Source organism: Pan troglodytes, chromosome 11 (assembly GCF_028858775.2).
Source record: "Pan troglodytes isolate AG18354 chromosome 11, NHGRI_mPanTro3-v2.0_pri, whole genome shotgun sequence".
Taxonomy (NCBI): domain Eukaryota; kingdom Metazoa; phylum Chordata; class Mammalia; order Primates; family Hominidae; genus Pan; species Pan troglodytes.
The window spans coordinates 113,635,467-113,661,442 of record NC_072409.2 but is presented as its reverse complement, the minus strand read 5'-3'; the positions used below and the strand labels follow the sequence as shown (position 1 = coordinate 113,661,442).

The window sequence follows — 25,976 nt, the reverse complement described above, 5'->3', positions numbered from 1 at the left end:
GCTTGAATTACCCACACCACTTTCGGCCCTTATCCTGTAGGTGGAATTTGTGAAACATCCAAATAGTCACTGTCAGGCCTCTGAGCCCAAGCTAAGCCATCATATCCCCTGTGACCTGCACATATACATCCAGACGGCTTGAAGTAACTGAAGAATCACAAAAGAAGTGAAATTTAAATGGCCTGTTCCTGCCCTAACTGATGACATTACCTTGTGAAATTCCTTTTCCTGGCTCATCCTGGCTCAAAACGCTCCCCCACTGAGCACCTTGTGACCCCTACTCCTGCCCGCCGGAGAACAACCCCCCTTTGACTGTAATTTTCCTTTGCTTACCCAAATCTTATAAAACGGCCCCACTCCTATCTCCCTTCACTCTCTTTTCAGACTCAGCCCGCCTGCACCCAGGTGATTAAAAGCTTTTTTGCTCACACAAAGCCTGTTTGATGGTCTCTTCACACGGACGCGAGTGAAGTTTGGTGCCGTGACTCGGATCAGGGGCCCTCCCTTGGGAGATCAATCCCCTGTCCTCCTGCTTTTTGCTCCATGAGAAAGATCCACCTACGACCTCAGGTCCTCAGACCCACCAGCCCAAGGAACATCTCACCAATTTTAAATCGGGTAAGCGGGCTTTTACTCTCTTCTCCAACCTCTCTCACTATCCCTCAACCTCTTTCTCCTTTCAATCTTGGCGCCACACTTCAATCTCTCCCTTCTCTTAATTTCAGTTCCTTTCCTTTTCTGGTAGAGACAAAGGAGATGCGTTTTATCCCTGAACCCAAAACTCCGGCGCTGGTCACTGACTCGGGAAGACAGTCTTCCCTTGGTGTTTAATTACGCCAGGATGCCTGCCTGATTATTCACCCACGCTTCAGGGGTGTCTGACCACATGGGGACACCTGCCTTGTTCCTTCACCCTTAGTGGCAACTACCGGTTTTCTGCGGGGCAAGAACCCCTCGACCCCTTCTCTCCATCTCTACCCCTTTTCCAATTTTCTGGAGGGCAAGAACCCCCCGACCCCTTCTCTCTGTCTCTACCCCTTCTCCACTTTCCTGCGGGGCAAGCACTCCCCACCCCTTCTCTCCGTGTCTCTACTCTCTCTTTTCTCTGGGCTTGCCTCCTTCACTATGGGCAGGCTTCCACCCTCCATTCCTCCTTCTCCCTTAGCCTGTGTTCTCAAGAACTTAAAACCTCTTCAACTCACACCTGACCTAAACCCAAACGCCTTATTTTCTTCTGCAATGCCGCTTGACCCGCAATGCCGCTTGACCCGCAATGCCGCTTGACCCGCAATGCCGCTTGACCCGCAATGCCGCTTGACCCGCAATGCCGCTTGACCCGCAATGCCGCTTGACAAACTCGACAGTGGTTCCAAATAGCCAGAAAATGGCACTTTCAATTTTTCCATCCTACAAGATCTAAATAATTCTTGTCCTAAAATAGGCAAACAGTCTGAGGTGCCTGACGTCCAGGCATTCTTTTACACATTGTCCCCTCCCTAGTCTTTGTTCCCAGTGCGACTCGTTCCAAATCCTCCTCCTTTCCCTCTCACCTATCCCCTCAGTCCCAACCCCAGGCGTCGCTGAGTCTTTCTAATCTTCCTTTTCTACAGACCCATCTGACCTCTCCCCTCCTCCCCAGGCTGCTCCTCGCCAGGCCGAGCTAGGTCCCAATTCTTCCTCAGCCTCCGCTCCTCCACCCTATAATCTTTTTATCACCTCCCCTCCTCACACCCGGTCTGGGTTACAGTTTCGTTCCTTGACTGGCCCTCCCCCACCTGCCCAGCAATTTCCTCTTACAAACATGGCTGGAGCTAAAGGCATAGTCAAGGTTAATGCTCCTTTTTCTTTATCTGACCTCTCCCAAATCAGTTAGCATTTAGGCTCTTTTTCATCAAATATGAAAAACTCAGCCCAGTTCATGGCTCGTTTGGCAGCAACCCTGAGACGCTTTGCAGCCCTAGACCCTAAAAGGTCAAAAGGCCATCTTATTCTCAATATACATTTTATTACCCAATCCGCTCCCGACTTTAAATAAAGCTCCAAAAATTAAATTCTGGCTCTCAAACCCCACAACAGGACTTAATTAACCTCACTTTCAAGGTGTACAATAACAGAAAAAAGTTGCAATTCCTTGCCTCCACTGTGAGACAAACCCCAGCCACATCTCCAGCACACAAGAAATTTCAAACGCCTAAACCACAGTGGCCAGGCGTTCCTCCAGGCCCGCCGCCCCCATGAGCTTGCTACAAGTGCCAGAAATCTGGCCACCAGGCCAAGGAATGCCCGCAGCCCAGGATTCCACCTAAGCCGCATCCCATCTGTGAGGGACCCCACTGAAAACTGGACTGTTCAACTCACCTGGCAGCCACTCCCAGAGCCTCTGGAACTCTGGCCCAAGGCTCTGTGACTCCTTCTCAGATCTTCTCGGCTTAGCGGCTGAAGACTGACACTGCCTGATGGCCTCGGAAGCCCCCTAAACCATCACGGACGCCGAGCTTTGGGTAACTCTCACAGTGGAAGATAAGTCTATCCCCTTCTTAATCAATACGGAGGGTACTCACTCCACACTACCTTCTTTTCAAGGGCTTGTTTCCCTTGCCTCCATAACTGTTGTGGGTATTGACAGCCAGGCTTCTAAACCTCTTAAACACTCCCCAACTCTGGTGCTTAGACAATGATCTTTTAAGCACTCCTTTTTAGTTATCCCCACCTGCCCAGTTCCCTTATTAGGCCGAGACACTTTAGCTAAATTATCTGCTTCCCTGACTATTCCTGGGCTACAGCCACACCTCATTGCCACCTTTTCCCCCAGTTCAAAGCCTCCTTCACATCCTCCCCTTGTATCTCCCCACCTTAACCCACAAGTATAAGACACCTCTACTCCCTCCTTAGTGACTGATCATGCACCCCTTACCATCCCATTAAAACCTAATCACCCTTACCCCACTCAATGCCAATATCCCATCCCGCAGCATGCTTTAAATGGATTAAAGTCTGTTATCACTCGCCTGCTACAGCATGGCCTTTTAAAGCCTATAACCTCCCCTTACAATTCCCCCATTTTACCTGTCCTAAAACCAGACAAGGCTTACAGGTTAGTTCAGGATCTGCACCTTATCAACCAAATTGTTTTGCCTATCCACCCCGTGGCACCAAACCCATATACTCTCCTATCCTCAATACCTCCCTCCACAACCCATTATTCTGTTCTGGATCTCAAACATGCTTTCTTTACTATTCCTTTGCACCCTTCATCCCAGCCTCTCTTCGCTTTCACTTGGACTGAACCTGACACCCATCAGGCTCAGCAAATTACCTGGGCTGTACTGCCGCAAGGCTTCACAGACAGCCCCCATTACTTCAGTCAAGCCCAAATTTCTTCCTCATCTGTTACCTATCTCGGCATAATTCTCATAAAAACACACGTGCTCTCCCTGCCAATCGTGTCCACTGATCTCTCAAACCCCAGCACCTTCTACAGAACAACAACTCCTTTCTTCCTAGGCACGGTTAGATACTTTCAACTTTAGATACCTGGTTTTGCCATCCTAACAAAACCATTATATAAACTCACAAAAGGAAACCTAGCTGACCCCATAGATCCTAAATCCTTTCCCCACTCCTCTTTCCATTCCTTGAAGACAGTTTTATAGACTGCCCCCACCCTAGCACTCCCTGACTCATCCCACCCCTTTTCATTACACACAGCTGAAGTGCAGAGCTGTGCAGTCGGAATTCTTACACAAGAACTGAGACCGCGCCCTGTAGCCTTTTTATCCAAACAACTTGACCTTACTGTTTTGCCTAGCCCTCAAGTCTGCGTGCAGTGGCCGCCACCGCCCTAATACTTTTAGAGCCCTTAAAATCACAAACTATGCTCAACTCACTCTCTACAGTTCTCATAACTTCCAAAATCTATTTTCTTCCTCACACCTGACACATATACTTTCTGCTCCCCAGCTCCTTCAGCTGTACTCATTCTTTGTTGAGTCTCCCATAATTACCATTGTTCCTGGCCCGGACTTCAATCCAGCCTCCCACATTATTCCTGATACATCTGACCCCCATGACTATATCTCTCTGATCCACCTGACATTCACTCCATTTCCCCATATTTCCTTCTTTCCTGTTCCTCACCCTAATCACACTTGGTTTATTGATGGCAGTTGCACCAGGCCTAATTGCCACACATCAGCAAAGGCAGGCTATGATATAGGACAAGCCACTAGCCCACCTCTTAGAACCTCTCATTTCCTTTCCATCGTGGAAATCTATCCTCAAGGAAATAACTTCTCAGTGTTCCATCTGCTCTTCTACCACTTCTCAGGGATTGTTCAGGCCCCCTCCCTTCCCTACACATCAAGCTCAGGGATTTGTCCCCACCCAGGACCAGCAAATGGGCTTTACTCAACATGCCCGGAGTCAGGAAACTAAAATACCTCTTGCTCTAGGTAGACACTTTCACTGGATAGGTAGAGGCCTTTCCAACAGGGTCTAAGAAGGCCATCATGGTCATTTCTTCCCTTCTGTCGGACATAATTCTTCGATTTTGCCTCCGCACCTCTATACAGTCCTATAAGGGACCGGCCTTTATTAGTCAAATCACCCAAGCAGTTTCTCAGGCTCTTAGTATTCAGTGAACTAATGGTCTTTTAAAAACACACCTCACCAAGCTCAGTCACCAACTTAAAAAGGACTGGACAATACTTTTACTACTTTCCCTTCTCAGAATTCAGGCCTGTCCTCAGAATGCTACAAGGTACAGTCCATTTGAGCTCCTGTATAGACGCTCCTTTTTATTAGGCCCCAGTCTCATTCCAGACACCAGACCAACTTGGACTGCGCCCCAAAAAACTTGTCATCCCTACTATCTTCTGTCTAGTCATACTCCTATTCACCATTCTCAACTACTCACACATGCCCTGCTCTTGTTTACACTGCCGGTTTACACTGTTTCTCCAAGCATCACAGCTGATATCTCCTGGTGCTATCCCCAAACCGCCACTCTTAACTCTTAAAGTAAATAAATAATCTTTGCTGGCAAGGCTATGCTGAACCTTCTTAGGCACTCTCTAATTAGATGTCCTAGGTCCTCCCAATTCTTAGACCTTTAATACCTGTTTTTCTCCTTATTCTGTTTAATTTTTCAATTCAAACAAAACTGTATCCAGACCATCACCAATAATTCTATATGACAAATGTTTCTTCCAACAGCTCCACAATATCACCCCTTACCACAAAATCTTCCTTCAGCTTAATCTCTCCCACTCTAGGTTCCCATGCTGCCCCTGATCCCGCTCGAAGCAGCCCTGAGAAATATCGCCCATTATCGCTCCATACCACCCCCAAAATTTTCGCCGCCCCAACACTTCAACACTATTTTGTTTTATTTTTCTTATTAATATAAGAAGACAGGAATGTCAGGCCTCTGAGCCCAAGCTAAGCCATCATATCCCCTGTGACCTACACGTATACATCTAGATGGCCTGAAGTAACTGAAGAATCACAAAAGAAGTGAAATTTAAATGGCCTGTTCCTGCCTTAACTGATGACATTCCTCCATAAAACAAGTGAAAATGGCCAGTCCCTGACTTAACTGATGACTTCGCACCACAAAAGAAGTGACAATGGCTGGTCCCTGCCTTAACCAATGACATTATCTTGTGAAATTCCTTCTCCTGGCTCATCCTGGCTAAAAAGCTTCCTCACTGAGCACCTTGTGACCCCCCCCATCCCTGCCCACCAGAGAACAGCCCCCCTTTGACTGTAATTTTCCTTTACCTACCCAAATCTTATAAAACGGCCCCACCCCTATCTCCCTTTGTTGACTCTCTTTTCGGGCTCAGCCCGCATGCACCCAGGTGATTAAAAGCTTTTTTGCTCACACAAAGCCTGTTTGGTGGTCTCTTCACACGGACGCTAGTGAAAGTCACCTGTCCTGGAGAGAATGTACCTGTCCTGATGAGGGAGACAGGCAAAACAGGGTCTGCCCTCTTCCTGCATGCGAAGCCCTGAAAGTGTCACCAGGCAACTATTTGGAGAATGTGCAGGTGAGGGGTCAGTGTTTTTTCCCCTTTAGTTATTTCAACCAGAGCAGAAAAGAAGGACCCATGGCAACATCCAATTACAAGCATCTATGTTCTTATTTGAGACTGATGGCCATGCTTTTTCTCGATCTTTGATAGAAACATATTTCAAAAAGCAAGCACACAAAATTCTCCGTTTTAACAAAGAACCTTTAGAAATAGTGTAATTTTCCAAAATAACTTTTCATCCCAGGAACTTTAAACATTGTGAAGTTTTTCTTCCGTATTCAGATAGGAAGATAACTGGAATGAGCTCATAGCCTTATCTTTCCTTGCTCATGAATAAAAGACAAAAGTCTGTTGATCTGTTGATCCAGTGGTTTCCATGTGGGGAGAAGAAAAATTCCTATATGGATATGTCAGGGAAGTAGGCCTTAGGACTCCCTCTATCCCCATCCTGAAGACAATTCATTTAGTGCTAGAAAAATCACCTCATTGCCACCTCTGTACCTTGGGCTCTGGGTGTGTAAATGCTCATAAAATTATTAGGATAAGCACTGATTCACTGTTAGGCTGAAGTTATAGAGCCAAATTTAATATCAGATTCAAGGTATTTATTGCCAGGGTTCAAATGCTAAAGTCACATTCCACTTTCTGTTAATTTAGAGAAAAAAAAATTAAGACCTAGTATTTTCTACAAAGTTGGAGGAAGCAAACATTAGATATGGCCTAAGGCCTTTTTATCAAATGCAATTAGGTTCAGCTGAATATGGTAGAAAATCCAACATGGCTTAAGATAAGGGTTTTAATTTTTTCGCAGAAAAAGGATATCTAGGCAGGTAGGATGACTCGAAGCAGAGTGGAAACCCAGATTCTTCTATCTTTATGTTCTGCAATACTTAGGGCTTGATTTCTACCCTGAAGGTCATATTCTAGTCACAAAATAGCCACTGTGGCTCTAGCTAAACGCAGTGGTTCTCATAGTGTGGTCTCCAGACCGAGAGCCACAGCATCACCTGGGAACTGGTTAGAAAAGAAAATACTCTGGCGGCACCTCAAACCAACTGCATCAGAAACTGCTGGGTGGGACTCACCGATTGGTGTTTTGAAAAAAGGTGCCCACCCCACCAGCTGAGGCACCTCCCTTGAAAGCGCCACCAAATGACTTCCAGATACTTTTCCCTGCGCCCTACCCCAGCCTTCCCAAACCTGGAGATGTCGGCTTCAGTTGGTCACATTGTCACCGACAATGTAGAGATTCTGTTAGTAAACAGAAGCAGCAATAGACACTTGGTAAGCAACTAGCAGAAGAATCATAGCAATAAAGTGCAGGGCTAGGCACATTTTCATTGTCGACGAAAAGAGTCAAACTCTGTAAAATATTCGAATAGATTTATCCTGAGCCAAATATGAGTGACCGTGGCCTGGGACACAGCCCTCAGGCGGTACTGAGAACATGTGCCCACCCAAGGTGGTCAGGATGCAGCCTGGTTTTATACATTTTAGGGAGGCATGAGACATCAATCAAATATGTTTGAGAAATACATTGGTTTGGTCCAAAATCAATAGAAAGGAAATGTTCAGATTAAGATAAAAGATGGAGACCAAGGTTTTTTTTTTTTTTTTTTTTTTTTTAAAGACAGAGTCTCGCTTCATTGCCCAAGCTGGAGTGCAGTGGCATGATCTCGGCTCACTGCAAACTCCACCCCCAGGGTTCAAGCAATTCTCCTGCCTCAGACTCTGGAGTAGTTGGGGCTACAGGCAGGCACCACCACACCCAGCTAATTTTTGTATTTTTAGTAGAAGCAGGGTTTTGCCATGTTGGCCAGGCTGGTCTTGAACCCCTGACCTCAGGTGATCTGCCTGCCTTGGCATCCCAAAGATTAAGATTCTTTTGCAGTCTCACAGTGGCTGTCCTTAGAGACAATAGATGACAAATGTTTCCTTTTCAGACCTTTAAAAGGTGCTAGACTCTCAGTTAATCTCTTCAGGATTGGGAGGGCCTGGAAGTAAAAGATCTAGCTATGCTAATAGAGATTCTTTACAGATGCAAGTTTTCCCCCACAAAGTATGGCTTTGCAGGGCTATTTCAAAATGTGGCAAAGAAACATGGTTTGGGGTAAAATATTTTGATTTTCTTGTCACATAATGTTATGCCAGAGTCAGATTGGAAAGTAAGTCAAGATATATAGGGTTAAATAAACCCATCTGATGAGAATTTGTGGTTTGTAGGGCATGACTCCGCAGACCCCTTAGGTAGGAATTTGGCAAGATAAGAAAAAATTAGAGCTTAGTCCTCATCATTATTGTTTTGAAATCAGGTATATTGGTGGTCAAACAAATTATTTTGGTGGGTAAATTATCATACGCTTTCAACTTTCAATTTTTTACTGTGACAATAATATCAAATGCCTGTATAGATTATGCATGACAAGATTTAATTCAACTGAGCAGGAACACTCAGTGGACCATTTATTAGTAACAAGAAATTATTTGAGGTTCAGTAACATTTTCTCTATGTTGAGCATTTTATATTTTTCAAACATAGGAAAAGTGAATAATCAAACTCCTAGAAATTTCTCTTGTTTTAGCCTCGCTCTGTCACACAGGCTGGTGTGCAGTGGTGCAATCTCGGCTCACTGCAACCTCCACCTCTTGAGTGGCTGGCACTACAGGCATGAGACACCATGCCCAGCTAATATTTTTGTATTTTTAGGAGCTACGGGGTTTTGCTGTGTTGGCCAGGCTGGCAAACTCCTAGAAATTTCTACTTTTGGACGTTTATTCACATGTAGTCAAATATTGTTAATATAGTCTCTATATCCTTAAATGAACTAATTGATTGACTCATGAGAATTAAAGATAACTAAATTAGAGTAAAACCAGTTTCTAACTCATCAGAATACTCTCCACCTCCTCCACCTTTCTTGTCAGTATTCCACTTTTAAAGAGCCCAGTGACAAAAAATGATTAGCCTATGCCAGGAATTTAATTAAAAAATTAACTCATTGATCAGAATAGGTTTGTTGTCATCTTGTACTTCTCTATGTACAGATACAGGCCTATATAACATAATTTATTGTTCACAATTGCCTTCAGTTGAGTTTACCAGGGTAGAGACTCTGATATTCTAAGATTTGTGTGCAAGAGTTTTATTGGGTACTGCTCTCAGGATCAACACCTGTTGTAAAGTCAGGATCAACACCTGAGTAAAGTCCAATCCCTCACTGTGACCGACAGACCCTACAAGATCTGGCTCTGGACCACTTCTTGATGTTACCCCTAGCCTCTCAAACCTGTCCACCCCTGCTTTCTGCTCCTTAAGCATGTTGAGCACCTCAGGGCCTTTGCACATACTGTTCCCTGCCCTGGACCATGCTTATCTCTAGATAACCATATGGCATGCTGCCCCTTTCCATCCTATGTCTGTTCAGATGTCACCTCTGCTGAGAGGCTATTTTGACCAGCCTTTCTAAAGTAACTCCATCCTATAGTTTCTTCATCTTCACAACACTTAATCACTACCTGACAATATTAATATATATTTCTTTTCAGTTTTTTGTCTGTCCTTCTATAAAGGAAAATCCATGAAGTCAGGGCCTGATATGTTTGGTCAATGATATATAACACCCCTAAAATAGGTGTTACAGGGTCTGACACACAATAGAAATTCAGTAGTAAGTGGTGAATTAATAAACTAATTCATTCAAATAAATTTTCTGATGAATTTACTGAAATGGAAGAGGTTAATTTTAGGCAGAATTGAAGAAGGTTAATAATGATCTTCAGATAACCAGATAATTTTAATTAGTATATCACAACCTCACCAACCAGTCTTTTGAAGGAACTGTTACTGTGATAATTTGCATCAACTTGTAATGAATATTGACTAAGTTAGTTTACCTGTAGTGAATCATCTGCATTTTCCATTTGGGATAGTTTCATGTTTCAACAGTTTTTATGCCTCTGTCACCTTAACCAGGTCCAACAGGGAGAAATAGCTGTGATGAGCTGGCAGGTGTTAAGTATAAACCACAGCTAATTCCTCCCCACTAATCCAAACTTGGAACAAAATCAGGGTGCTAGTTCAATTTATTTTTCTTTACAAGTTAATGAAAACCTCATTTTAAGTTTATAGACTACCAAGGCTGGCAAACGACAGCAGCACCTTTGGCTGATAGAGCTGATGTTTATTCACTGCTGGGAATTTCTAGCTTTACTACACCTAAGAATGGTGTTTGATGATGCCCTGGGGTCTCTTTTTGTGACCTGGGAAGGTGGACGGAGTGTGTTTGGGACTAGAACAGCTGAGGAGAAGGGAGGTGAAGATCTTGGAAGGGATAGCCTGGTCTCTGTTCCCTATTGGGTCAACTAAATGTCTCTGAGGCATTGCCAGTTATGGCCAGAAAGTAAGAGAATCAATTTCACAAGAGAGTTTTTGAGACCCTGGGCTGCAGAGAGTAGCTGCTGGGCCCAGGATACAAAGTGCAGTCTCTGGCTTACAGGGCCCACTCATACCACCTGTTAATGAAGAGTCAAACTACATAAAATATTTAAAGGTATTTATTTTGAGCCAAATACGAGTGACCACGGCCTGTGACACATCCCTCAGGAGGTCCTGAGAACATGTGTCCAGGGTGGTTGGGGTGCAGCTTGGTTTTGACCATTTTAGGGAGCTGTGAGAATTCAATCAAATACATTTAAGAAATAGTTTGGTTCGGTCCAGAAAAGTGAGACAACTCAAAGTGGGGGTGGTGGGGGCTTCCAGGTTTTACATAGATTTAAACAATTTCTGGTTGACAATTGGTTGAGTTTATCTAAAGACATGGGATCAATAGGAAGGAAATGTCTGGGTTGCAATAAGAGGTTATTGATACCAAAGTTTTCTCATGCAGATGAAGCCTCCAGGTAGCAGGCTTCAGAAAGAACGGACTGTAAGTTCTTCTTATCAGACTTAAGGCCTGTGTTGATGTTAATGCCAGAGGTACAATAAGGCATGTCCAACCCCCATTTCTCATCATGGCCTGAACCAGTCTTTCAGGGTAAATTTTAAGAGTGCCCTGGCAAGGAGGAAGTTTATTTGGATGGTTGGAGGGGCCTTAGAATTTAATTTTTGGTTTACATACCTCTGTAGAGCACCTACTGTTACTTTGGCTCCTCAAGAACTGAAAGCTTTGGGATCTTGGTGTTACCAGCCAGGTCCAGGTCCATTCTGCCTGTGTGCAGTAAACCAATCACTGTGGCACAGGTTTTACAAAAGAGAAAAGATTGATCCTCAAGGTTGCCAAGTGAGGAGGTGGGAGAACAGCTCTCATATCCACCTCCCTGAAGATAAGATTTAGGTATATTTATGGGTTAGGGAAGTGGAGTGGTCTAGGTCATGAAAAGGTGATTGTGAATGGGAGAGTTCTCTGAGCTCCCTTGCAGGATGTGCAAGAAAGATGTGGCTCATCTGTTAGGCTGTCATGTGTACTCAAACCACATATGGGATGAGAAGCACACAGATGGGCAGGTGCAGGAGCTGGGGCAAGTGCCCCTGGGCTCTGGCCCCACAGCAGTGTCCAGGGGTGAGTGCCTGCAGCTCCCAAAGCCCAAGTGGGTGCGTGTTACAGTGCACTCTCTTAGCCTTGCCATCCACAGACGGCTTATGTGTTAACTAGCTCAGTGCCCTCTTGGTACCCAGGTACTTGTCCGGCATGCGGGAAGAATCAGGTTGCACATGGACTTGAATGATGAATGTGGGGGTTTTATTGAGTGGTGGAGGTGGCTTTTAGCGGGATGGATGGGGAGCTGGAAAGGGGATGGAGTGGGATGATGATCTTCCCCTGGAGTTTGGCAGTCCAGAGGCTGATCTCCTCTCCAGCCATCCCCAGTTCAACTCCTCTCAGTGTACAGACACTCCTTCTCTTCTCTCTGCTGTGGTTCCTGCAGTTCTTCTGCTCTTCTGTTCATCCTCTTGTCTTCTGTCCATATCATTTGGCAGAGGGGAAAAATGAAGTAACAGGTTCATTCTACACAAGCATAGGTGTTTATGCCATTTCATAGGACATATGTACAGAAAATGGCAGCATTAACATGATCTGAGGGTGGAGTTTTTGGCCCTCTGACATCAAAAAGCCACCTCTTGAGTATTTATGCAGGCCCAGTTGAAGGGTTGGGGGTTGATATGGTTTGACTATGTCCCCACTCTCATCTTGAACTGTAGTTCCCATAATCCCCACATGTCATGGGAGGGACCCAGTGGGAGGTAATTGAATCATGGGGGTGGGCCCTCATGCTGTTCCCATGATAGTAAATGATTTCTCACGAGGTCTGATGGTTTTATAAGGGGACTTTCCCCCTTTTGCTGGGCACTTCTCCTTGCTGCCACCATATGAAGAAGGACGTGTTTGCTTCCACTTCCGCAATGATTGTAAGTTTCCTGAGGCCTCCCCAGCCCTGGGAAACTGTGAGTCAATTAAATCTCTTTCCCTTATAAATTACCCAGTCTCGGGTATGTATTTATTAGCAGCGTAAGAATGGACTAATGCCTCAGAAATTGGCATAAGTAACAAGGAGCTGAATGTTAATCACCAAGACAACAGGGAAAACGTCTTCAGGGCATGTCAGAAGTGTTCATGGCAGCCCTTCCCACCACAGACCCAGAGGTCTAGGAGGTAAAAATGGTTTCATGGGCTGGGCCCAGGGCCACCCTGCTGTGTGCAGCCTAGGGACTTGGTGCCCTGTGTCCCAGCTCCAGCTGTGGCCAAAAAGGGGCCAAGTTACAGCTCAGGCCCTGGCTTCAAGCCCCAAGCCTTGGAAGCTTCCACATGGTGTTGAGCTGCAGGTGGACAGAAGTCAAGAATTGAGGTTTGGGAACCTCCACCTAGATTTTAGAAGATGTATGGAAATGCCTGGATGTACAGGCAGAAGTTTGCTGCAGGGGTGGAGCCCTTATGGAGAACTTCTGCTAGGGCAATGTGGAAGGGAAATGTGGGGTTGGAGCCCCCACACAGAGTGCCCACTGGGGCACTGCCTAATGGAGCTGTGAGAAGAGGACCACAGTCCTCCAGACCCCAGAATGGTAGATCCACTGACAGCTTGCACCATGTGCCTGGAAAAGCTGCCGACACTCAATGCCAGCCCATGAAGGCAGCTGGGAGAGGGGCTGTATCCTGCAAAGCCACAGGGGTGGAGCTGCCCAAGGCAATGGGAGCCAACCTCTTGCATCAGCATGCCCTAGATGTGAGCCATGGAGTCAAAAAAGATCATTTTGGAACTTTAAGGTTTAATGACTACCCTTTTGGATTTCAGACTTGCATGAGACCTGTAGCCCCTTTGTTTTGGCCAATTTTTCCCATTTGGAATGGGTGTATTTACCCAATGCTTGTATTTCCATTGTATATAGGTAGTAACTAACTTGACTTTTGATTTTACAAGCTCATAGGCAGAAGTTTCTTACCTTGTCTCAGATGAGACTTTGGACTTGGACTTTTGAGTTAATGCTGGAATGAGTTAAGACTTTGGGAGACTGTTGGAAGGACATGATTGAGTTTTGAAATGTGAGGACATGCAATTTGGAAGCGGCCAGCAGTGGAATAATGTGGTTTTGCTGTGTCCCCACCCGAATCTCATCTTGAACTGCAGTTCTCATAATCTCCACGTCATGGGAAGGACCAACTGAGAGGTAATTGGATCATGGGAGCAGTTACCCTCATACTGTTCTTGTGAGAGTGAGTGAGTTTTCATGAGATCTGATGGTTTTATAAGGGGATTTCCCCCTTTAGCTTGGCATTTCTCCTTGCTACTGCCATGTGAAGAAAGATATGTTTGCTTCCCCTTCCACCATGATTGTAAGTTTCTTGAGGCCTCCGCAGCCCTGTGGAACTGTGAGTCTATTAAACGTCTTTCCTTTATAAATTACCCAGTCTTGGGTATGTCTTTATTAGCAGCGTGAGAACGGACTAATACAGTGGTCTCAACCAATTTGAACTGAACAGGAGCTGGCCGAAGTTCCTAAAAAACAACTGACATGCTCATTACCCTGGCAACCTATGAATGTTATCTATAAAGTAGCCAGTGAAAGTTAAGTTTTAGCTGTTCAGACGAGAGACCTTTAGCTTCTGCAGCCTTCAGCATCATTGAAAAAGAAAAAAATAACAAAAAGCAAATGACCAAAAGCAAGCAGGACAGGCAGACTTGATGGAATTAACTTCTCAGTTTCAAGGAGGGACAGCATGCTTGGTGTTGTTATTGGCATCCCATGAGAGGCAGCAGCAGCAGGGGCAACAGAGTTTCCTTTTTGGGCAACCAACCAGGGCAAGTGGGTTGTGGCAAGAAAGAGAACCAGGGAGAGAGATTGTGTGGCACCCATAGTTCCTGTTCCCATGGGCACATGGAGACACCCCTCAGAGCATTCTAGCAACATCCAGGGCAAGGGGTACTCATAATTTGCTTGTGTGACCATGGGATTCCTAGAGGCACTGCAATTTTGGCCTTAATTTAGATGTAACCCTGTTTGTATCCACAGCCAGGTGACATTTAGGTTAAAGAGTAATTGACCTAGAGTCGTTGCAATGTAATTATCCTGGAAAAGCTACCTCTTAAAAGCCTCTTTAAAGGCTTAATTTACATTCCAAATAGAATGCATCTGTTTTTCAGATTCTAATTATTTTAATGTTGTTTTTGCAAAGGGTGATTTCCATAACTTGAATATTTGAAAAATTCAAATTGTAACTATGTAGAACTGAACCAATATAGAATGAAAGGAAACCCAATGCATTTGTTTGTGAGGCATTGCCCTCAGGAGATATATATAGCTAGAATTTGCACTGCCCTTATTTTAAAAATGTCCAGAACCTCTAGGCTCCTACTGTTTCCCTGGCTCACTCATAAAAAGCTGCCTAGCAGTGTACTTTTTGCCCTTGTAGTAATGCCTAATTTTCTTTGAACTAAATGCTTTATGCTTATCTCTTTTAATTGTAACCACCTGAAGTAGAAGAGGTTTTTTTTTTGTTTTTTGTTTTTTGTTTTTTGAGATGGAGTCTCACTCTGTCATCCAGGCTGAAGTGCAGTGGTGCGATCACAGCTCACTGCAACATCCGCCTCCCAGGTTCAAGCCTGGGAGTAGCTGGGATTACAGGCATGCGCCACCACGCCTAGCTATTTTTTTTTTGTATTTTTAGTAGAGACAGGGTTTCACCATGTTGTCCAGGGTGGTCTCGAACTCCTGAGCTCAGGCAATACACCCGCCTTGGCCCCTCAAGGTGCTAGGATTACAAGCGTGAACCACCTCACCTGGCCTAAAAGATAGTATTGATCCCATTTTATAGAAGAGGAAACTGAAGTGCACAGATCAAAGCCACACAGTGAATGAACAGGAAAGTGGGACTCTAAGGCCCCTCCCTAATGTGCACTGTGTACTACATCCAATCAGGAGCCTTCTGTATGACAGACACACCTGACAGCAATAACATAACTTAGGCACACTCTGAGAATGACCCTATGGTCTAAGAAGAATGTGTGTTTGTAGCTGTAAGCTAAGGAATCCAGAAGTAGCCAACATGGAGATTCATTCCTTATCCCTTGGCCCATCCTGTGGAGCACAGGCTGTACAGGGGATCAAGGCTCTTTGTTTTGGGTTAAGTGAAGGTTAATGGGTAGAGGTTCCTAGGAGGAGGGTGTTAAGTGAAAACACTATATAAACTGCATGCTTTATACAAGTTGTTACAGTTCTCCTGTCTAGTCCACCACCACTGGACGGGACTGCCCTGTATGTAAGTTCCCTCAATAAACCCTATGTCTTGTTCACTGGTTCCAGGTCTTTTCTTTAGCCTCTCAAACACGATGCCATTCCTATTGAATGAAGTCAATAGGGGTCCAGCATGATACCTGCCAGTCTTGAATTCTTTTTATACCATTTTGCAGCCATCCCCCTCCCCCATTCCATCCTTGAGTTCTAACTCTAAGGACACACAGTAGCTGCTCAATGAGCTTTGGTTGTGTTGTCAGTTAATCATTAACAAAATGACCCTCCAGCTCCCTTTTAGAGTATCACCAAAAAGTGTTTTGTGAATACACCATTTGCAAACGTTATCATGAATCTGGGCTGGATTCAGAGCCTAAAGGAGGGTAGAGTGCCCGCCTGGCTAACTGCAGGGCACTCACCTGAGCTCTTCAGGAATGATTTCACATGTTTTTGCCAATTCTAGAGCCATTGAAGTCCACAGCAGGTTTTTTTTTTTCCCCAGCAGTCCCCAGCCTCCCTGGTATTCTGACAAGCAATTTGATTTATCTCTTGGCTTTTATGTGGCTCTATCTGGAGTAAAAGTGGCAAGGTATTTGAAAGTAAGTTAGAGTGTACGGTTGCTTTTCTTGAGCATGGGAGAACCACTGGAACTGATTTTTTAATTAAAAAATTAAAAAAGGCTGGCCAAGGAGGTAAAGGGCTCAAACAGCCTGGCTTTGGGAAACTTGATTCCTGCTTTCAGCTTGATGGAGTCTCTCCTGAGCATTTCAGACTGTACAGCTGTCCACAGTTTGGAGGTAAAAAATGCCATCATCCTCTTAACCAAGCTTCCCTTTGTCAGAAATTCGGTTTCCAGTCCTGAATCACTTTGCATTTCTATCTCCACAGCCTTTTTGATATTTCATTAACACACATGAAAATCCTTCTGAATGATGTTCCTGTGCTTTGTAAAAACGCATCTAGCATCCCACAGGTGATATAGACAGGAGACAGGGAGATACTGAGTAGAAGAGGGTGGTTTCCTGGCAAGAACCCCACCCTCAAGCCTGAAGACCCTTGGCCCTAAATGAGGACAGGCATTCCTGTTTTTGCACTCAAGAAGTTGCCTTTCGGCCTGCTACGTTCCCTATCCTGTACCCATATAAACCCCAAACCCCAGGCTCCAGGAGCAGACCAGCAGATGAAGAGAAGCAGAGGGACGGCAGAAGGACGCAGCAGGGAGACAGGAAGAGGAACGTTCAGCTGGGGGTGGTTGGAAAGGAGTTTGGCAGCTGGACAGCCCAACTCCAGGGGAAGATCATCTTCCCACTCCATCCCCCACTTCCGGTTTCCCATCCATCCCGCCAAGAGCCACCTCCACCACTCGATAAAACCCTGCATTTATCCTTCAAGCCCGTGTGTGACCCGATACTTCCGGGATGCTGGATAAGAACTCGGGATACAGAAAGATTTCACACTGGCCCTCTGACCTTGCAAAAAGGCAGAGGGTCCATAGAGCTGGTTAACACTTAAAGCCATCTGTGGACAGCAAGGCTAAGACGGCATTGTAGCACTGGGATTGCAGGCACCCACCTCGAGACCCTACCATGGGGCTGGAGCCCAAAGTGCTCGCCCTAGCTCTGCATCTGCCCTTCTGCGTGCTCCCTTTCCCGCAAGGGGTTTGAGAAGCAGCAGGACGGTGACCTATCAGTCACTCCACACCCCTGTCACAAGTACTGAGAGGGGGAACCGGGAACTCTCCCATTTCACAGGGACTCTAACTTACTTCTTCATCACTAAGTTTAGAGTTGCTCCACGCTTGCTTTTTTCTTCTATGGGTATAGGGGAGTTGCAGTTGCTAAAATGTGCTGCAACCCATGTTTTCCCTTTAGCCTGGAGTACTCTTGCTTGATCCCTTCCCTCATCCTACTCTCACCCTACAGTCACACTCCCAAAAGTTTGCCCGGATATGGCTTACTTACTGTACCCATTCTTCATGTTACCTCCTCAAAGCCTTCTTTGAAACTTTCCACCTTAAAGATCAAGTATCCTGTAGATGTGATTGGGTGGATTAACGAATACATGGACAGTTGGATGGAGACCAAGCAAGGTTGTGAAATCCCATTCTGTGAAAATTTTAAAAAATAAGAAATTGAACTCACGAAGGGACAACAAATATTTTGGTTTCCAAGGAAGAAAAAAGAACATTCTATATGTATTGTGATTACTTTTTTCCAGGGACTCTTTAATTCCTAACTTCCTAGCAAGGAGTGACCAAGATAGCTTTTTGAGCTATCATCTGGCTCTATGACTGTGGTGTGAGGAGGGTTTGCACTTGGTGCCAACACAGAGAAATCACCCTGTTTAGAGTAGAGGGGATGAAGGAGGGGGGAGAAATCACATCCCCTGAACTCTCAGCTATGGAAAGGCCTGGCTCTTGGCACAGTTACCAGGTATTACCAGGTACCAATGTCTGTCTTGGATGACTCCAATACTCTCTCCCTCTACTCTTCCCTTGTCCCTCACTCCCTGACCCTCACCTCTCTGGGCATCAGCAGAGGGAAGCAGGGGCCTCTGCCATCCCATCAGCCTGTACCTTCCTGCCAGACAGCCTTGGAGATGATTGTCACTGCAGGGGCATCTGGGGAACCCTTCCTTCCTCTGTCTTGGCTCATAATCTTTCAGAGCAGGAGGAGCAGCCACTCTAAGCAGCTCTGCACTGCTGTGCTTGGATGCTCACAGTTCAGACACGTCATCTCCCTCCTCAGCAGAGAACAAGCTCACATAGCTGCTGCACAAATTTATGGCTCAGCCTGAACATCCATTAGCTATGCTTCCCTTTTATTTTTTAAAAATGTTAATTATACAAATAATACATGAACACATTTTGGTTGTAAAATTTAAAATCTAATCGTAAAAGTAAAGCTAAAGTCTACTTTGACCATACGCTTTCTAGAACATACCCCTTTCTTCAGGTAACTGTTGTTACCTTCTTTTGTGCATTTAGGCTCATATACAAAAATACAGAAAAAATGGTTTTCATATTTAAAAAATTTAAAAATCATGTTATGTATAGTGTTCAGTAAATTGTTTTCTTATTTCACTAATATTTCTTTTCCTATTAATATATGCAGATTAACCTCATTCTTCCTAACTGTTGCATACAGAATGGCTATGGATATAGTAGCATTTATTAACCCATTTCTTATTCATAGATAGACTCATTAGAGTTTTTTTTTCCCACTAGAGACAACACAGCTACGAAGATCCTTGTGAACTCTAGTTTGTGCATGAGTGGTTCCCTGAAACAGCATGGTAGGCACATACGAAATTTTAATGCATACCAGCAATTGTTCTTTGAAAGCACTAAAGCAATTTACATTCCACCAGCAAGATATTTAAGGACAATTTAATACATCCTAAGTAACACTTGATTATTTCATATATTAAAATCTTCATATTTGGTATACCTTTATTATTATTATTCATTTAATCATTCACTGGCTTATTCAACAAACGTGTATTGAGTTTCAGATATGTATCACCCACCAGGCAACAGAGTTGTAAAGCTAGCAGCTCTGCAAACAGCAACCTGCATGATGATTTCAGTGTCAGGAAAGCCTCTACACCAGAGCAGCCCCCTTCTTCTGCTTGCTGTAAGTGTCTTTAGCAGGGGATCTCAGCTCCCCTTGCCCAGTGAGCCATTAGGCTGTCAGTGCAAACCTGCTCATGGGAAGTCACATTCACTGGAATCACTCATACCACGCTAGAGGCCCCATGGGCTCATTCCTGAGAGAGGGCTGTGTTGGAGGAGTTAGGAAAGGAGGAGGGAAAGCTGCCAGTTGTAGGCAGGGGTGAAGATGGAAGATCTTGTCTACTTCAAAGCTCCTCCTTGAATCAGCAGGTTGCTACTATATGTATGGTGGCACATTAGTGTGTTTTTTCTTACATTTTAAAGATAATTTACATGGATTGTTATAAAGGGCCTAGTATAATAGTGAGGATGATGATGATCATAATAATGTTTCATTGACTCTTAACACTCCATTGATTGTGACATGAGCCATTATTTTGTGAGCCACTGAGAAATAAGTCAGGAAGAGAAGCAGATAATCACCTCTTGCAAGCCAGTGAAAGCTGACCCTAGAACAACGCTAGATAGATTTCATTATTATTACCATTTTAGAGATAAGATAACTGAGATTTAGAAAGATTAGATAATTTGTGCAGGACTATATAGCTAGTAAATAGCAAAACTTGCCACTTCACCACTGCATCCTTACAAAACCCTCACTAATAGGGGCATGAGTAGTATGGATGAAGGACTTGGAATCATTCTTACAACAGCCTGCTCTGATGAGCAGTCAACTTCAGCTGACTCCTAAATCCCACTGCTGGATCATTCTTGGGGATTACGGGAACAACTGAGTTCTATTCTCATATAGTCCCTGCCCTTTTCCCTCTGTGGATATATTTGTTCCTTCTTAATTCAACACAACAAATATTTATTGAGCACTTACTGTATGCAAAACATTGTCCTAGGCACCATCCCCTTGGCTTCCAAAGGGCATGGGAAGGCACCACTCTAACTTGCCAGTGGAATCGGAAGAATAACTGCCTACTAAATATTAGAACTACCTAGAAAGACACATGAAATCATCTCTGAAAATTTTGAAAAATAAATCAGGATTCTATTAGTGTTGAGGTAGAATAATAGAACATTTTTAGCTAAGAAAGAAAATTAAAACCTGCTTCTACCATATACCCTCCTCCTTCCTCCTAAATACTTTAATTAAGCTCTCCACGAGAGGTCACCAGGATGAAGACATAGCAGCTCTGACTTTTCTCATTATCCATCTCCTAGAGACTAGATGTGATTAGACTGACTGAATCTTTTGAGCCCAGGGAAGCATCGTGAAATTTGTGGTGTCCCTGAAAAGATATATCTGAAAAGATATTATCATTAGTTGTGCAAATATCCCAAATAAGGGAGCACTATAGAGAATTTAAACTTTCAAGTTCACTGATGGATAAAAATTCTGTATGTGTGCATCTGTCACTTCTTGGATATCTGACTCTGCTTCCAAGGAGTAGATTATATCCAGATGGGCTTCTGTCACCTGGCTACAGCAACAGCATGCAACATTTTAAATTTATTTATTTGCAGCCATATCCTGTGTTCTTTTGTTTTCCCTGGCTATTTCCCGCATAGCCCAGAGGCAGGTGTTACAATCCCAGTGGCCTGATCCTCTTGTAAGAACATCACCAGCACACCAGGGCATGACTGCCTAGGCTGCTGCCAGATGGGGAGATCTTGAATGGAAACAGTCACACATTGAAATGGTGCCAAGTAGCAGGCAGTCTTGCAAAACCAACATGGCTTTGGAGACACAATACCTCTGATGAGTGAGAGGCGCGGTGGTATTTGTGGAAACCCAGCTGTTGCAGACGGTGGCATTAACTTGCCCAGCTTTGGCGACAGTTGTCTGAGTTTGGGATCACTGAACCTTAATATAGAAATTTTTTTGGCCCTAGTATTATCTGCGGGTAAACCATAGCCTTGGGTCTCAGCTGCAGCTGTATACAATATTTCTAAAGACAGACTTTTCCAGTTCGACTAGCGAGAATGTATTAAATCACATGGCCATGCGTTCACTTCTAAACTGGAAATTCAACTTTAGTTGGGAACTGGCCTAGCAGGAGAACAAAGGCCATATAAAAGTTTCAAGGAAGAGGAAATTGTTCTCTTACATGACTGTGGACCCACTAAATGCAGTAATATTGCAAGATTCAGCTAGGAGGTTGAGTGAAAACAGAAGCCTTGGGCTGCCTTCTGGCCACTTTGAACAAAGAGACATAAAGCGTGTTTAGGAGGAAGGAGTGTGGATTGAGCTTTGATCTTCTGGACACTGTTAAACCCACTCTTACACCCAAACATAAGAAGGGCTGATTATCTGTTAACTTTCTCTAGTTTCCTTCCTCGTTCCATCTTCTCAGTGGGAAAATGAGTGGGTTTATTCTCAACTCCCTTTCAGCCTCATGACTTTACAAATGATTTATTGGATGCCTGTCCTTGTGCCCAGCCATGTGCCAGGAGGACTGAGTGATATAAAGGACTTCTATTTTTGAGAAGTTGAACAATGAAATATGCACTCACTGTACAGCACCAGTAATAAAAGTGAGGGAGAGAGGGGGAGGCTCACTTAAGTGTGGTCTAGTTTTCTCGCTGTAATGATGGCAGGCTCTGATCAGCCTCTTTTTCTTCTCTCTTTAATTCCTCTGTTCTTTCTTTCTATGAGACAGGAGGAAGAATTAAATGAATGACGTGAGGTAGGATCTAGAGAACTCCAGAAAATTGAATTGTCTGAGCTGTAGTGGCTTGACTGGCTGACTGAGATAATCAGTCCTCCAAATTGGTCCTGCAGTCTTAAGCTAGGCATTGGTAGACGGTGCCAAACCCACACATGGTTTTCACTGATCTCTCTATTTGTTCGCAGTTTCCACCTACCTCCCAACTCCTAAGCCTTCTCCCCCAGATGTCCATGCCTCAGGCTCTTTAAAATTACTGTTTAGCTGCCATTTACCAAGCTCTGAACTGTCCCATGTGCTATGTGGGTGCTCCATGATGTTCCAAGGGAGCAGTGTTGTAACCCATTTCAAAGGTGAGAAATATATTCTGCCTGAATATCCAGTAGGTGCTGGACTTTTAATGCAAACTTGGAATTGCCCATTCTTAGAGCCTGTGCTCTTTTTCTCTTGAAGTTTGTACAATGTGAGTTTTTGTAACACAGGGAATGAATAACGCTAAAATACTCACAGGGCACATCTGAGACTTTGCCTGGCAACTTACTAGGATGATAAGCTTCCTTTGTTGAAGTTTCTTTAGATCTCAGATTCCCCAGTTATGAAATAAGTGCGGTTGGACTGGCTGATCCCACTCCAACCTCTTAGAGTCTGTGAGAGCTCAGGACAGAGCAGTTATATTTCTGTTAATCCTGGGAATTCTGCCTCTTAGGCCGGAGTCCTGGAAACTTAGCTATTGGAGAGTAATCCACTTCAGACAATGAGCCCTCTAAATGAGATTTTTTCAGACTAGATTGTAGTATTTCAGCTCTTTGTTCCCATGAACACACACATGCTTGGAGGTCCATGAGACCAAATCTGTTCTTTGGGAAAGATGATATCCCATCTTTGGGAAAGATATCAAATGCAGGAATGTAAGCAATTTCTGCATTTGAAAAAGACCAAATTTGGGGTATGTCCTGGGGGAAACTGTATTTGAAGAAGAAAGTTTATTACAAAGCTTTATGGAAGGAAAGAAGCTTAAGCGGTTCATGTAGATAAGCTCTAAGGCACTGCTGAAATAGGGGCCTAGGAAAGAAAAAGTGATTTAACCTGATCATATGGAACAGAGGTAAAGCAGCCGCACTTTTACTGCCAAGATAGATGAAAGGGATGAAGAGAAAAAAGCCAAGGGCATATTACAGTAGGCTTGATAAATGTCATCCTGAAATCTAACTCAATATTTGAATGCTATAAATTGTGTTAAGAAATATAAGGCCAAATAAACCTTTGGGACTGTTTGTGACTGATTCAAGGCGACTGAGTTTAAACTGCTGCTGATGAAATGGATGAGGGTAGAATAATGGTATTAGCAATTTAACAAAATCCTAATAAATCAGAGACGAAACTTGATTTAAGTTACACAGAAAGCCTTGCCAGAGCACATGGCCTCAACTCGGCTGAAGCCTGTGATTAGGATGGGAGCTGAAGTTGGAGCATGGAATCGCTGCTATTTTGGATTCACTTCTACATCCTAAGGAGGTTCCGTCAAGTGGTAACAGGGAAAGCATCTGCTCTGAATTCACTCACCACATTTGCAAGCCTTGTGTTTTTATCACATGTGAATCTCACCTGTGTACTCCCATTTTATCACTCTCTGGTTTGAAATCATCTCATCCATCCCTCAGTTACCACCTTAGGAGCAAAGGTTTCATACCCAGTTAAGAAAGGACCTGGGAAGAAGGTAATAGGAAGTGAATATTTTATCAGCATAAGAAAGAGCTTTCATCTTATTTCTTAACCCCTGAGAGCCCTGTAATGTCAATATTTGTATAAAACATGAAAGCAATGTTTGTAACATATATGCATATGAGGGCTAATAATTTAAAATACAATTTCTGAAGTGTTCCATCTCCTAGAATGATGGTTGCCCTGGGGTCTTCCACTCATGAAGCAATGGATTTAAGATCTTCAGGGAAAGGGTGGAGGCCAACTCTAGCAATGGAGTTATTTCTCATCTTTGACTAGCAAATAGGATTTTTGAGTCACTAGCAAGATAATAGTCTTCAAAGTCAGGCTTTGGTGAAGAAAAATAAATTTCTAAATTCCTTGAGCTCCCATTAACATGTCAGGAATCATTGCTGGTGGACTGGCTCATAGAGTTTCTATAAACCTTGATAGAGAAAACTTAGCATATAATGTAAGGGAAGCCTTGGCTACACCGGAAAGGTAGGGAGAAATCTTGCATCTTTAGGGTTGAGGAATTGTGGTAAGAAGAAGATAGGAACCAGGGAATAGCCAAAGAGTTAAACACATGTGTTCACAGTTTCCCTTCTTGGGAGAATCTTGAGTGAATCCAACACTGAGGTTGGTGGCCTGCTACCCTCACTGGAACCTCTGTGCTTTGCAACTGCAGGGGCACCAGTTACATTGTATTCTTTGTGAACGGCCATTCCTGGAGTTTTGTAATGCTGTGGCCCTTTTTTTCAAGCATGGCCTTATGAGGACTTCAGGTCTCCAGGAAAAATCTGGTAGAAGGATAAGGGGCAGCACCAGTAGAGGAAAGTGGCTTGAGGGACGAGCCTCTGGAAGCTCTCTTGGCTCTGCTGAACTTTGGTGTGTTGGGTAAAAGGTCTGAAGCTTGCTTCATGGCCTGGTGAGAACTCACAGAGCTGCCAAGAAGGGCCTGGCATCAGAAATAAGCAACTACCAAGGACAGGAAAGTCAACAACAAATGCCAGCCATGAGCATCAGATGATAAACTTCATGCCATGAGGCCAGGTGAAATTGTCAGAATTGGCAAATGCCAATCCTGAGATCAGATCGACACCCCATGCCAGGTTGGCAGAGAGGGGCAGTACCCAGGCCAGCTTTCTCTCACCACCTCAACCCCCTTCCTATGTCTCCACTCCCCCAGTTATCAGAAATACCCTCAAGCTTTCACCTCCACCCAGAAGCCATCTTGAAAAGCAGGAAGAAGAGGGGGGAAAACAGCTCTGTTCAAAGAGTTTAAGTTAAAATTATATGAATGTTTGTTCCTAAAAAAGCATTTGAATATGTAGATACTATTAATTTCCAAATTCTGCCCTTATTCTCACCCCATCTCCCTACTATCTAGCAAAATTGGGAGGGAGATTGGCAGTTAATAAGGAAGACTGGATCAGTTAAAGACTATAAAGAAGCTTGTATTTTGTTTTGTTTTGTTTTTGCCAGCTTAGTGAAGTATGCATTTGCAATCCTGTTCTACCATGTTGGTGCATAGCTCTTAGTCCTTTAGACAAACAGCTCTTAAACTATTCTACTGTGATTTGTCTGAGATTCCTAGAAATCTCCTACCTTCCAAGTAAGGAAGGGATTAATGGCTGAGTACACACACTCTGGGATGGAGTTAAAGCATCAGACTCTTGGGGCTGGAGCCATCTGGGAGACCATCTCATTAATGAAAGGTTTTATTTTCAGAGAGAAAACTACAACCCAAGAAGCTTCTACTTCTTCTCTTCTGGAACTCTATCTGGGGTCTCTGAGTTGCTGAAAAGAAGCCTGACTACCCACCTACACATGCTAGAGAACATCTAGACACTCCATTCCCACCAGTGTGTTAAACATTGAGCGAGCTGTCTTAGACCATACTTACTCATTCACCAGATGAATTCCACCTAGTGACTTCAGCTTATATCACGTGAAGAAGAAAAATTGCCAACCTGAGCCCTTTCCAAATTCCTGATCCAAAATCATTAGATAAAATAAAATGCCAATTGTTTTAACTGGTTACAGTTTGGGATGGTCTGCTATCCAGCCATAGGCAACTAGTGTAGTAGAAAGAAAGTGCAATAGAGTGTTAGAAAAGAAGAAATTAATGCTAATTTGGGAGATCTCTGGGATAGGGGGAGGTAGGGTATAAGTATAGCTTTAGAAATGGCCAGACCTTGGGCAAGTGGTGATGGTGAGAGGCATGGAGAGGA

General features: G+C 44.1%; 1 long non-coding RNA gene across 1 annotated transcript; it reads left to right on the top strand.

Annotated features, from left to right (window-relative positions):
* The first annotated feature begins 368 nt into the window (after nt 1-368).
* LOC129135912 (uncharacterized) lies at nt 369-25,778 on the top strand. Its single transcript, XR_008536989.1, has 2 exons — nt 369-618; nt 25,474-25,778. It is a non-coding gene; the product is annotated as an uncharacterized LOC129135912 (long non-coding RNA).
* The last annotated feature ends 198 nt before the right edge of the window (nt 25,779-25,976 follow it).